Source organism: Anopheles maculipalpis, chromosome 2RL (assembly GCF_943734695.1).
Source record: "Anopheles maculipalpis chromosome 2RL, idAnoMacuDA_375_x, whole genome shotgun sequence".
Lineage (NCBI taxonomy): Eukaryota > Metazoa > Arthropoda > Insecta > Diptera > Culicidae > Anopheles > Anopheles maculipalpis.
The window spans coordinates 94,882,817-94,895,949 of record NC_064871.1 but is presented as its reverse complement, the minus strand read 5'-3'; the positions used below and the strand labels follow the sequence as shown (position 1 = coordinate 94,895,949).

General features: G+C 43.0%; 2 protein-coding genes across 12 annotated transcripts in view; one reads left to right on the top strand and one right to left on the bottom strand.

Annotated features, from left to right (window-relative positions):
* Positions 1 to 13,133, bottom strand: part of LOC126568338 (protein draper) — a 305,035-nt gene that overhangs the window by 85,462 nt on the left and 206,440 nt on the right. The gene's annotated exons all lie outside the window — the stretch shown is intronic.
* The window catches only part of LOC126567868 (whirlin), a 64,094-nt gene continuing 59,932 nt past the window's right edge, over positions 8,972 to 13,133 (top strand). For all 11 annotated transcript variants that reach the window (XM_050224200.1, XM_050224199.1, XM_050224198.1 and 8 more), the window contains exon 1: positions 8,972 to 9,143. The gene's annotated coding sequence lies outside the window, so the exon portion shown is untranslated. The remainder of the gene's footprint in view (positions 9,144 to 13,133) is intronic.

Below are 13,133 nucleotides of genomic sequence, written 5' to 3'. Positions count from 1 at the left end.
TTTTCCTCCTACCCAGTTCGCTACATTTGCACATTCCGATAGTGTTTGTCACCGTAAATTGCTTTCAGCTGCGGAAAGGCTGAAAAAAGTGGAAAGCAGCCATCCTGGCTGAAAAGCACAGCTAATCTAAAGTGCCTACAATCAGTATCGTGCTTCTATAGGCCCAGGGCAACCACGGGCAAAAAAGGCATCAAATGGACGTAGTAAATGCTGTACATGGTACCCCAAAAGGTGTGTGAAAGTGAGTGCACAAACGAGCAAGCGACAGAGAGAGAGAGAGAGAGATCGAGAGAGCGAGAGAGCGATCACCATAAAGCGGGAGGGCGGATGTCCATTCTTGGAAAGGTTACTTCAAATCGGCTTGAGATAAGGCGTGCAGCCACGACACGACAAACCGAACGGAATCGATCCAAGTATTCTGTGCGATTATGTTCCTCCACAGGGAACCTAGACATTCGATATCCAGCACTACAGATAAGCGTCCAGAAAACGAGAAATCCGGGGGAACTCCTGGAAAAAAGTGTTGTAACATAACAAATTCTTGTCCAGCCCCCACCCACCCTCACTGATGGGTTTGACTTTGAAAGCAGTGTCCCTTGGCTACCTTCACAAAGGAAACGTTGCCTTCCTTCAATCTTCCCTTTTCCCCTCACTTATCCACTACCCTTCTTAAAGGGCGCCAGCTTACGGACATCATTCGCTGTCAAACGTGCGCGCGTGTGTGTGTGTGTGTCTGTGGCGCTGAAAAATGTGGGTGTGAGCCCGTGACTTTGCCCATCCGCTGTGGGGCCATCCAAAAAACCCAAAGTATAAACATGCTGCCGCACAGTGGGAACGTTCCAAGTGGCGAAGAAAAAAGGCTTTGCCAGTCAAGTTCCTGTTGTTGTTGCTCACCGTTTGTGTGTGTGTCGATGAAACGACTGGAAATTGGCAGGCAGCAAAAAGGAAAAGTGAAAAATGGTGCTTTCACCTATTGTGTGTGCGCGAGCGGAATTAGGGCAAGGTGGCTACAGCAGCAGCAGTAGAAGCAGTGCAGGAGTAGCTACAGTAGCACACAGGGTGGTTCCGTAGGGGTGCGCGAATCCAACACGATTCGTCTGTGGGTGTGTGACGTTGTAAGGGCGTACAGGGGTTGAGATTGTGTGCGTAGTGCAACTGTTTATGTGTGTGTATACGTGCGTGTAATCATGCTGCGTGTGTGTGTTTATAGAATAGTCTGCCGAAGAGAGTCACACGGATAGAGCCGAGTCTACTAAAAGCAGCGCCTACTACTGTGACGGGACCGGTGCTAATGTGTGTGTGTGTTTGTTGGCGCCTTCTAAGGATGTTGGCTAGTATATGGGTGGCGTGTGTGTGTGTGTGTGTGTGTATATGTGTGTTGCGTGTAATGGAATGAAGACGAGCTGGTGCGCACTGTGTGACGTGTGTGTTCCCGTGGAGTCTCGACACACCGACGTCGTTGTCTGGAACCGTGGGAAGGCTTCTCTACGCGAATGTCCTGATGGTGCTGTCGAAGTAGCGCTCTGCTTACTTGATGTTCGCTCACGTACGCGTGTGAGCGTATACGCGACGTTGCAAGAATGTGTTGGTAGTACAGTGTCCAGGGCAAATAGCGACACACACCGTGCAGAGCATAATACTAAGAAGCTTTTAGTAACAACGTCACTAACTACACAACACACCTACTACCGATCGTGGTAGGAATGATTTAATTGTTCCCCGTGCGACAATTAGTACACGTGGATTAGGGGATCAGATAGCGAGTGTGTGTGTGTGATGCTTCTCATTTTCCATTTCAGCTCAGCTAGTAAATCGAAGGAAAACCTCCAAAAACCTTCCTTCTACCGGGGGCTGACTGGTGTGAAAAGCCGACCTTTAATCGCCGTAGCCACCGCAATGGGTGGGTGGACGATTATGGGAATGTTCTCCCCTTCCCCTCCCGCCTTCCTCTCTTGCTCCAACGGTTGTTGCCAGTTTGATTGTGTGAACCAATTCGTAGTCGCCGTGTGTAGTCCGTTTGTTGTGCGAGGATTTTGCGTGCACTGTACAAACGTTTGACGTTACTTGCCTGTTTGGAGGGGGCGTATGGGAAGTCCGGGAACTCCGAGAATCGATTTTCTTTCGCGTGCTTTATGAAACAGTTTTGGAGTCGGGTTTTTCCTTTTTTTGTAACTCATTGTCAAGCTTTCTGGGTCTGGGAAAGAAGGGCAAAGATATTTTCGCAGCTCCTTAATTGACATTGCTAATAAGCTATTTCGGAGGTTTTTACGTTTGCCACGTGTGTGTGCTAGGAATGTTCTGGGATGATTTGTTATGATGGCTTTCGTGAAAAGACTGTTTGGTTGTGGTTTACTAGATTTGTTATTCAGAATTTTGAATGAATTGAAATTTACCAAACATTTATTTACCATTTCATCGTACTGTGAAATGTAGGGAAGTTTAGCGAATTTATTCCAAATATCCTGGACCGTGGTTTGGAATGGAATGTAGCTGATTTCGCTCTTGTTTGTATCACATCAGGTTCAAAGGATTGGATTTAATGGTGCAATTAGTCCAGTTAAGAGTCTCTTTTGTATCAATCAACTGAATTAATTTCAGTTTCAAATGAGTCAAACCTGCTATATTTACAAGCGCTTTTAAAGTGCACCGACGCATACTTACTTAAACGAATAAGACAAAGTAGAGTAGGATAAGATGGATAAGTTTTTGTACAATGCATATTTTGAAGATTTTACGTTCTCTTTGAAGATCATCTTCACATCAACAAGAGGTGCATGGATTGGAGGTGCATGGATTACTTTGGCATAGGACTAGGTCTTAAGCTTCAGAACAACACTTTTGCCTTCTTCTATGGCTCATAAATATTACCATGTACTGATATGATTTCTTGTTTTCCTGGACTTCGTTGTACCCTTAGCTGGTTAGCCAGTCTCCTCGCTCACTAAACCGCCCCTACGTTTTTCACTATGCATTCACTACTTTATTGTCCCACGTTATCACTTTACAGTGTCTAAATTTTCTATTTTTCCGTAACTGATTAAGAAGCCTTGCAAAGCCTCTCATGCTTGGTATTAGCACAGATAACACTAATCATTTGAGCTCCGTCAGTATTTCAAATTTTTCATTCTTCTGCGATTTTAGTGATTGCCTTTTGATTGATTGAAGAGAACATAGTACAAAACAAACATCGTTCCGAAAAGTCGTACAAAAAGATCCATTCATCAATTTGCTGATGAAAATTAAATTCCATCCAATGAACTAGCATGCATATATGAACAATTAAAATCACTTTCCCAAAAAGCACTATCGCTCCCGTTCCCTCCACGGTCGCTGCCATAGAAGAAAAACCAATAAAATTTGCTAAAAGCTCTAACCATCACCATTCTTATTACCATCGAACGATACTTGCCAATTTCACAACGAGCGGGCCAGCAGTGAGCTCTCTTCTGGCCCCAAAATCGAAACCTATTTCAAAACGAGACCTACGATGCCTGCCTGCTAGTATTTCCCACACAAACACACACATAGGACCCCAGGGCTTTCCAATGATCATGTAGACATGTTCTGGAACAATCAGAACATAGCCATAGCCTCACTGTGTGGACGAAGAAGAAAAAAAGGAAATAAATTAGAAACCACGAGAGAACTAAAAGCTCCAAAGATGGAGCATATAAATTAGCTCGCCTTACGCGGTTTTATGCCTATTCTAAACCACCCTCCCGAACAACGTCACCCCTGCTTCACTTGCCAAACTCTAGCAGAAATCGTTTTGGGGGTGAACAGAGAAGACCTTCAGGAAGTCGTCGACGATATTGTTCGTAACTAAACGGCCACTGTCAGAAGATTCGATCGATTTCGGCAGCAAATTTTTGGCGCACAGTGTACAGAACTGTGCGACTACCGCTGCTGATTCGATGCATCCCTCGTAACCCTGGTCTGGGACATTATTTTTCCTGCGCCACATTAACGTTGTGTCGACTTTGGGTGGTGTTATATCTGGCAATGCGTGGCAACGGCGAGAATTGCTGGCAAGGTCGAAGCCAGAAGGGAAACGATCGTTTTTCAGTCGTCCGACTCGGTGGGGCAAAAAAGTACAAACCAAAGGAAGGAGTTGTGGGACCGTGTGCCGATGCTCTACCAAGAGCAAATGTGGTGGGCCTACACACTAGAGAGCATACTAAAGTTCAACATCATAGTCGTGCCCTGCATACGAATATTCATTTTCAGAACGACGATCCTATCTCAGCGTGTATATGTGTTTTTTTACGTTTTTCTTTTTCTGTATCTATACTTTTTCTCCATTGCAATCCATTTCTTTTTTGTTCCTTGACTTCACGCCCCTTCTCCCCCCTATAATGGTGGTCATGGGCTGATACATCCGTACCAGCTAGAAGAGCAACAACGCCGCCAAGCAGAAACAGAAAAACAAAACAAGAAGTTGTACAAAATTAGGCCACACAACTTTTCCCCCAAAATGGTTCTTAGTCCGTTTTTTTTTTGTTTTTTTGCTGCAACGTTGCAGGGTTTGGGAGATAACACCCAACGGAGGAGATGGCATTCTAACGATCGGAGTTGTATGTTTTCGTACACCCAAACCATCCCAGACTGTTCCCAGAAAACGAGCCCTGGACTGGGGGGACAGGGTGTAGCACAACGAAACGACGAGCTATTATGGAAAATTGTTCCGCTTTCCATATGGCAGTCCACCGTCTCTTGCACTGGAACGATGCCGGAAAATGGGTAGTCCAACACGAGCATCACCGGGACGCTTTTGCACGTGTCGATGGATGTGCGGTTGATGATTGATCATGCGAGACCGACCAATCATCTTCTGCTTGCCAAGGAGTACCAGACTTTCCCTACTACAAACGGTACAAACCGTGAACAGCACCGCTTTCCAAATGAGCCATCATTTTGGGAAGGATTAATTCGCCGTTGTTCCACCGTACAACGCACAGTCCCACCGTATCGCACCGTGGATGATAAAACGTGATGAAATTTAATCAAGAATGGGCCGTTCTGCGCCCGTGTTATCTTACGCTGGTTCGGTGAATCAGCGAACCATGATGAAACGGTGTTTCTGCGCTGTATTTGCATGAGATTTGGATTTATTTATTCGATCGATTCGACGATGATTGGAAGATATTTGTCTGGACCGAGCGCCGTCATGCGTGTGTGTGTGTTCGTCGGACGAGGGATGATTTCGTCGCCTCTTGACTTATCAGCGTGTAAATTGATTAGTTCCGTGTGAGGGAAGATTTATGTTTGCATATTGATCGACTTGGGGTGGTGTGTGTGCTGCTTTTTCCCTCAAAAAGAAAATTAATAACGGACTTTGCTATGTACACAAAAGATGCTTTAATTTTCGTATTGATTGCTGTCCAAAACCATTTTCAAGCATTTCAGTGGAGGCGCCTAATACTTCAGTGCTAAGCAGAATGCAAAAAACAAGTGGTGTAGCAGAATTAATTATTAGTTTTAACTGATTGAATTGTTTTGTTTTATGCGCGGTAAGCATAATTATTTTATACAGCCATTAGACATGCACATATAGAGGGTGACATCGTTTGAATAACTTACAAGTTATGTTAACATGGTTTGAAGTTAAAACTTTTTTTTCGTAAGAACGGCCTGGCCGTATTGCTAATAAGTTTAAACTATTCATAACAAATTTCCAATAAAGAACGAAAATCCATTATGAACAAAAAAAATTATGTTCTACGCAATGATGTTGAAGATTATGATGAGATTCAAAAGCATAACATCATAGTAATTGCTTTCCTCGTTCAGGTTTAGTACAAAGTACTGGGCGCCTCCAGTAGCATATTTATTTCCCAAAAAAAAGCAAAGCTAATCTGATATTTACGTTTATTCATTTTGTTGAATTTTGTTATGCAATACATTAATCAAATTTTTAAGAAAATCCTACTTATGATAGCTGTGCCAACAACTGGCACTGTCTGCAGTAAAGCACAATTAATCTAAGCGTCGATTTGGATGTTTAGTGTGTGTTTGGAAATGTTTCAAATTGTGCAAAAAAAATATACATAATGACTTCTTTATTTGTTGACTTTCCACAGGATGAAACATACTTAGTTTACTTCTTCTCATATGCTTTAACATCAATGTCTAACTCGTGCAAAGTTTCATGCAAGTATTTCCATTTCACGGCGAATGGTTTGACACAATTTTCGCATTTTTCCCCCTCAAAAATGATGAAAACGAAATTGTTACGGCAATATATCGCTACGCCTGGAATTGTTTTCTGACTAACTTTACGGAATCAGTTCGACAGCTTGCATTCATCACAGTTCAACCCAGCAGAACTCTGCAACGGGCACCATGCCATCACCTGCTTGCTTTAATAGGCTTTAATGCGAAAGAAATTGTTCTGTTTCGAGCAAGAAGATTAAACAGGGAACAAGGTTTCATTTGGCTTGTTACATGTTCGCGTAACTGTATACCGATCCGATCCAACACACGAGCAGCAGATTCACACGCAGATTTGCTGAAGTCCTCCAACAGTGAGAGAAGAAGCGAGAGCGAATGGAACCTGCTGCCTATGCTCTGAGAAAAAAGCACGCCTTTTCCAAGAGCACCGTGGGAAAGCTTGGTCGTAATGGTCGACGCACCGTCCAAACGGTACACAGAGGGTGGTTGAGCAAACGTACAGGGCGCAGGCGTTTCGGAACAGGAACGACGGTTTTTTGACAGTTCTCCCAATTTTTTTTCTGTTCTTCCTTTCCGGACGAACGGAAAACCTTCCGATACACGGGATATGACACACAGACCAAAAATTTTAAGCCAAAGATACAATTGGTATAAGTGTGGGAGTGGGATTGTATCTCTGTGTGATAGAGAGAGAACGGTAAGAAAGGGAGAGGTGAGATTTGCGAAAAAGCAACTGCAAAAGTGACATGTTTAGTGTTGAAAGTTGAACGTCAGCACACGGTTCGGGCGAAGCATTTCGGGAGCATTTTGCAAATGACGTTTGCGTTAGGCACAATCACGATGATGATGACGCGCATACACACACACCCACATCAGCTCTTACTTCTTTGCAACACGCACCTTGTCACATTCGTCCCCGCTTTTAGTGTGCGTTGCAATTCGACCGTGAATCAGGTTTGCTGGTGCGTTTGGACGTGACAGTTTCCATGGGACGTGTCGCCGTGTGTCCTGATGCCGAAGGTTGCATGTTCCACGAGCTGACCAAGCTTACCTCCACCTTCGTGATAATTCGTTTGATGTGCTCGCTTTGATCTCTAGTTAACACCTTCTCGAAGCTCACGGGATATCTCGGGATAATTGGAGCAGACGCACGCACGCACTTGCTCACCTTGCGAAAAGGTCACGAGGTAGTGTGCGGCTGCCCCAGAGCCGAGGGAAGAGGCGGAATGAAAACCGGGAAGTTTGTGCTCAGGGTCACTCGACTGGAAAAGCAAGAGATGTGCGCGGGATAACACAGTACTCTCGTCCACTCTCGGCCACGGTTGTGCATCTCAAGGCCAGAAACAAGGAACAAAGTTTCGAGCCTTACACGTTCTTTTCTGTGTGTATGTGTCTGTGTTTGAGTGTTCGGGTGAGCAAAGTGTACGTGTGCAGCAGTGCAGCAACAGTAGCAGCAGCAGCAGCAGCAGCAGCAGTAGTAGCTTTGTCTTGCAGTTTTGTTTCGGCGAGGGCCATCTTTTACGTCAAATTTTTGCTGACGTGCTACTTTGCATTCGCGAGGGAGAGCTTTTTGTTGTTTGTTAAAGGTTACGAACATCCAGGACACGGTCAGTATATCTATGCAGACGATGACAAAATCCCGGGCCAAGAGAAACTGTGTCAATGAGCCAGAAAGTGAAACAAACGCTCTAAACCGTAACCGTGTCCTCTATGCGACGACGATTAGCCGCGAAAACAAAAAAAGAAACAGCCGGACGAAAATCGGAAAAGGAAGTGTGCACTGATAAGAGAGGGGATGCTGTCCAGCATTCCTTTGTACTGTTTTTATTTCTATTTTTCACCACCAACTCGCGTCACACCGGTTGATAAGGAAGCAGGTCGGGAAATAGAGCGGATGCACACTTTATCTTCTCTATCGCTTTCGCCTTCGGCATCGATGATGCACATTGGAGCAGGAGTTTTTTTTTTTCTCTGCAGGAAGTTTTTAAGGGCCCCCCCCAAAAAAAAAAGCAGCAAAAACCTTTCTTTATTTATTCACCACCGCATCACGTACTTGGTTGAGCGAAATGCTTTCACAAGTTCGTGCACCAGCTTCTTCTAGTTACCACCAGTTTACGTCACTTGTTACCTTGCGGAACGGTTCGGCGGTTGGATCGTCTGCCTCGTCCGCTCGTTTAAGCATTCCAGTGTTGCAATCGTGCTTGCGGGCGCATGTCACACAGCTAGCACTTGTCCTCTCTATCCCCGATTGATATTAAATCGGCGAAGCATGTTGCATCGAGCCATTTCACGTACCGGGCAACATCTCATCGACAGTAAATCTCATCCATATTTGCAGTGCTGATACTGGTGTTAAGAATACGGTGTGCCGTACGTACGCAGATAGGCAAAATAGAAATGCAATTTGGCACGAACTAAACAAGTGGCAGTGCGCGCGTGATAATCCTAAGATAGAATGAGTGGTTTGGTGTGAAAATCGATACGATCGTACGGGTCAAGTGTCGTCAAAGCCCAAGGCCCCTTTAGCCGAGTGTGTGTGTGTGTGTGTGCGGGTGTCCGGGTGTATGAGCAAAGTGTGAAGTGTGTGAAAATAAAATAATGTGATTTTCGGAACCACCTCCTGCATTTCATGCCGTCGTGCATGTAGTGGTGATCGAACGTAGAAAAAGAAAAAAAAGGAAAGGAGAAGAAAAGAAGTCGAAAAGATCGAATCAAAGTGAAGCATAAAGAAAGCTTTTGTGTGCGTGTGTGTCTGTGCTAAAACAAGTGCAACAAGGAAGGGAAAATAGCTGCCGAGAAAATGAAGTGTCGTATCGTACGTTGTTAATTAGCCTACTAATATGTCAGAACCTTCTTAGTGTGCCCCCGTCAATGATCCCACCCCAAACGGCCATGACCTGATGCGGTGAAGCGATGGATTATTCTCTACTCAGCTGTAGTGCTTCATATTTCGGATAACGTTAACGGAAAAGGTAATTACTGCATAGCTGGAGGCGATCGCTAAACATTAGATAGGATGTGTATGGGTGGCGTCGAATGTAAATTACTACCTGTCTCCTCGATCGGTAGACGGTATCGTTTATACAATCTTTCGAAAATTAGCAGAAAACTGACATTCCTTATCCTCATGTACTTCATTTACTCAGGTGCTAGTCCTGAAGTGATAAAAATAAAATATACCTCCCATTTGTCAAAAGTATAGTTTTGTTCTTCAGGTTACGAATTCGTAGTAAAACCCTCTCTATGAAAAAATCCTATTAAAACTGTAAAAACTGTTGAAACTGGTTCATTCTGAGTTTCATCGTTGCATTAATGATTTTTTTAAGCCTGGATAGGTGAAGTCTTATGTTGATGCTTTCCTGTGAATAGACCAAGTGCTTCTTGTAAGCGTCGTAAGTTAGCATACATTAGTGCTGTGATTACTACACGCTAGAAGAGATTAGTTTTTAAAATGCTACGATTGGATTGCAATGTGAATTGTGCTGAGTTTTCTCCTGCGTACCAGGAATGGTGCGTACGAATCCAAAATTGAGTACTAATTTATGAAGTTGGTGGTAGTAAAAACTTTACTGTGGAGTAAAAAAGTAAAGCCTTTTAAAAAATAAAATGAAAATCTTCATAAGGAAATGAAGAGGTTTTTATCTTAGAGTTGGACTGATAAAAAATAGGAATTGAGTAAAGATCTTTCTAGAATCTTCAAGATTATTGTCCTAGATTTGTAGAAAAATTCCCCGACTTTCCTTGCTTGCCGAATTCGGCATTATTTGGTTTATCAAACCTTTCTACTGGACCATGGCTTATGACACATCAACGTCAGAATAAAAAAAGCTCCAAGCCTTTTTAGATAGTAGCGGTTACACTTTTTATATACTGATTATTAGCCCTCAAGTAATCAAACTAAAATATGTGTTTTAAAATATGTATTTGTAAATATAAAGTCATAACTTTATTTTACCTTGATAGAACCTTTTGCATTGAGCAATAGCTTGCCCTACAAATTCGTTACCACTCAGAGGTGACCCAAACCTTGCGTGAAAACATTCCCAAATGCACAATGTGTTCGGGTCACGCGTTTGGCATCGTGTAAGGGAAGTGCGTACAGTAGAATGAAAAAACGAAACCCTTCACATCAGGTACCATATTATTATCGCCCACAGTGAAATGGATGGTGACATCTGACTCGGAGAAAATGACACCGAAAGACCAAACGCAAAATCCGCACCGGCGAGAGGAACAAACGAACCATCATCCAGCTGCACGCTAGTCCGCGAGCAAGGTCCAGCTTACGCACGTCAGCACCAGCCTTTCGGTGTCGCGTGAAGTTTGGAGACTTTTCATACAGCTTTTTCTCGTGCATCCACCTTTCGCTTGCCACGTCTCTTGCGTAATGTACGGGAGCAAATTGCCGTCCGGAACCATCCTTTGTTGATGTTGAATCAGAAGCGCACGCGGCAGTACTACGGTTGGCATCGATTTTTCCATAAATATTTCGTAACACATATTCTCGCTTCTAAATTCTGGCGTCCTACCTTCAGTGAATTCCTTTTTTTTTTGCTTTCCCAATGCTCCCCGATGCCAGTGTCCTCTTTCAAGCGGGTGTCTCTCTAGCACAGAGTTAAAGCAACTGGGCCGCAGTACCAGTTCGACACCTCTACCGGTGCGTCCGCAAATAGAGGTGTTCTAATGCCATATGTCACACACGAACACGTTTGCTTTAGTTGCGTTTGGCCCTCGCACGCAGCTGTGGACGAGCTGTGCGGTGGACGAGTTTGTTTTATTTGCTCCGTACAGGGGTTTTTTTTTTGTGCTCCGTTTTGAGTCAACTTAAGTTTCATCGTTCGCCGGGTATGGCTTCTGAAAGGTCCTCCCGAGGAGGAGGACAATTAGAACCCACAATGCAATTTACGGCGTACGGTGTGCCATGGTATGACCATATAATGCAGCCGTACCTGCGTGTATTGGCGTGAGCAACAATGTAAAAATAGAAGACGACGCATCACGTGAATTTCGTGCTGATTATGCTAAAAAAAAGGAGCAAAAAATGGTTTTTTGCATAGTCTTTAATGTTTAGTCATTCCGAGTTTATTATATTTATAGGAAACTTAGTCAGCTTTTATAAAACTCCTATTTTTTAATGTTTACGGCATGCGTAGTGCGGCTTGCTTCATTAATTATTTTAAACACATATTTTTTTATTGCCTACATTTAGGCGTCTATCTTTTCCTTTTAGCGGTAATGTTTTTTGTACCGCAAATAATATTTTTTAACATCAATTGTGTTTGTTTGAGCTTCAGAGAAAATTTTTAATCCTGAATACTTTTAACAAATACTTGAAAAAATTTTTATTACTTTTTTATTAATATTTTATTACCTACATTTAAGCGTCCGCATCTCCCATGCTACTATACCAAGCAGTATTTTTGATAAAAATCATTCTAATTTGTAAACCATCACGACTTGCATGGATCCTTTTTGTATCGTTCCATATAAAATACGTCACCCTCTATCTATGTTTAATAATTTGCACCGTATGGCCGTTCCCAGACAACGCCACGCTTGACACAGATCTATCCGACGGGTGCAAATTATCTGTGCTAGATAATGTTCGCGCCGATGCGTCCACAAAACACCCATCACTCCCTTCGGGGCATTGTTAGGTCATGTCATTTGGCAAACGTGCCATAGAGTCAGCGCGAATCCTGGCGAGTATACTAAAATTATAAACCAAAAGAAAAAAAAAAGAGCCAAATAAAAATACACTCCACTGACAGGTGTGTCAACACCAGTGTGTCGACAAAACCCGGCGCCCATCGTCACCAACAAATTTATCAAAAAAATCCCTTTTCATCCAACAACCGTACCGTTCCTCCGGAGCCAAAACGGGCACGAACAGCAACCGGGCCCAGATGTGAAAGTTTTTCGGTGCCAAAACTGGACTGGAACGAAACCACCGATAGACGGAAGAAACCGGCAGCCCAATGTTTTGTAGACCAGACGACCGATTCGGGCATGTCGAGTCACCTAAGCCACCACCATTATCGTTGAAATTGACTTTTTCTCGCTGTGTTTCATTTTTGCGAAACCGGTTGGGCAAGCAACTTACGTGAGCTGAGCCAAAATGTTCACATTTACGTAGAGTGTAGTGTTTAAATTTAACACGTAAAGCCACGCCGTATAGTACACTGGTTATGATGGGTAGCATCGGCATATATTGCAGAGCGGCTTCTCGGTTGGTAAAACAACCCTGCTTTTTTTTTTTTTGGTTCCTGTATAATTATAGGCAATCAAATAAACAACAAAATATTGATCAATCCACCTTGGCAGCGGTGTCGTTTAAAATGTTCATAAATAATCAATAGCTATTTAATGTGCGATTTAAAGCATGGACATGGCTTTGGGAAGCTTATTTTAAGCACAATATTATGGGATTTATTGTTACGAGCAAAATAATTGTTGTTTATTCTTTAGAAAAAATATAACATTTGACTGAGTTTGATTTTGGGTCATAGCACACGCCTAAATGTATGCAAGTCTGTGCTATAATTATGATTTGTCGCATCCTCTTAAGTTAATATCTTCCTCTTCTTGGCTTAACGGCCTTTTAGGTAACGCCAGCCATCTAATGGCTTACGAGACTTGCGGATACCACGCAGTTGGATAGTCGGTCCTCACTATGGGATAACGATCCAGATGGTATTTGAACCCTAGCCCTGCCATTTGAAGACCGCCAATACTATCACATTACCAGCACCTCTTGAGTTAATATCCTTCTGTTAATAATTGAGTTTTATTTTGGTGACTTTAAATTAATGAACTTTTTCTTTTCGATCGATTTAATCAATTTCATATAATAATAACTCTTAAGTATATTGATTGAAAGTAAAATAAGCAACGCATGCAAACAGTTTTGCATACATTCAGTCGGTAGAAATATGATGTATCATCACACTGTCCAAAAACAT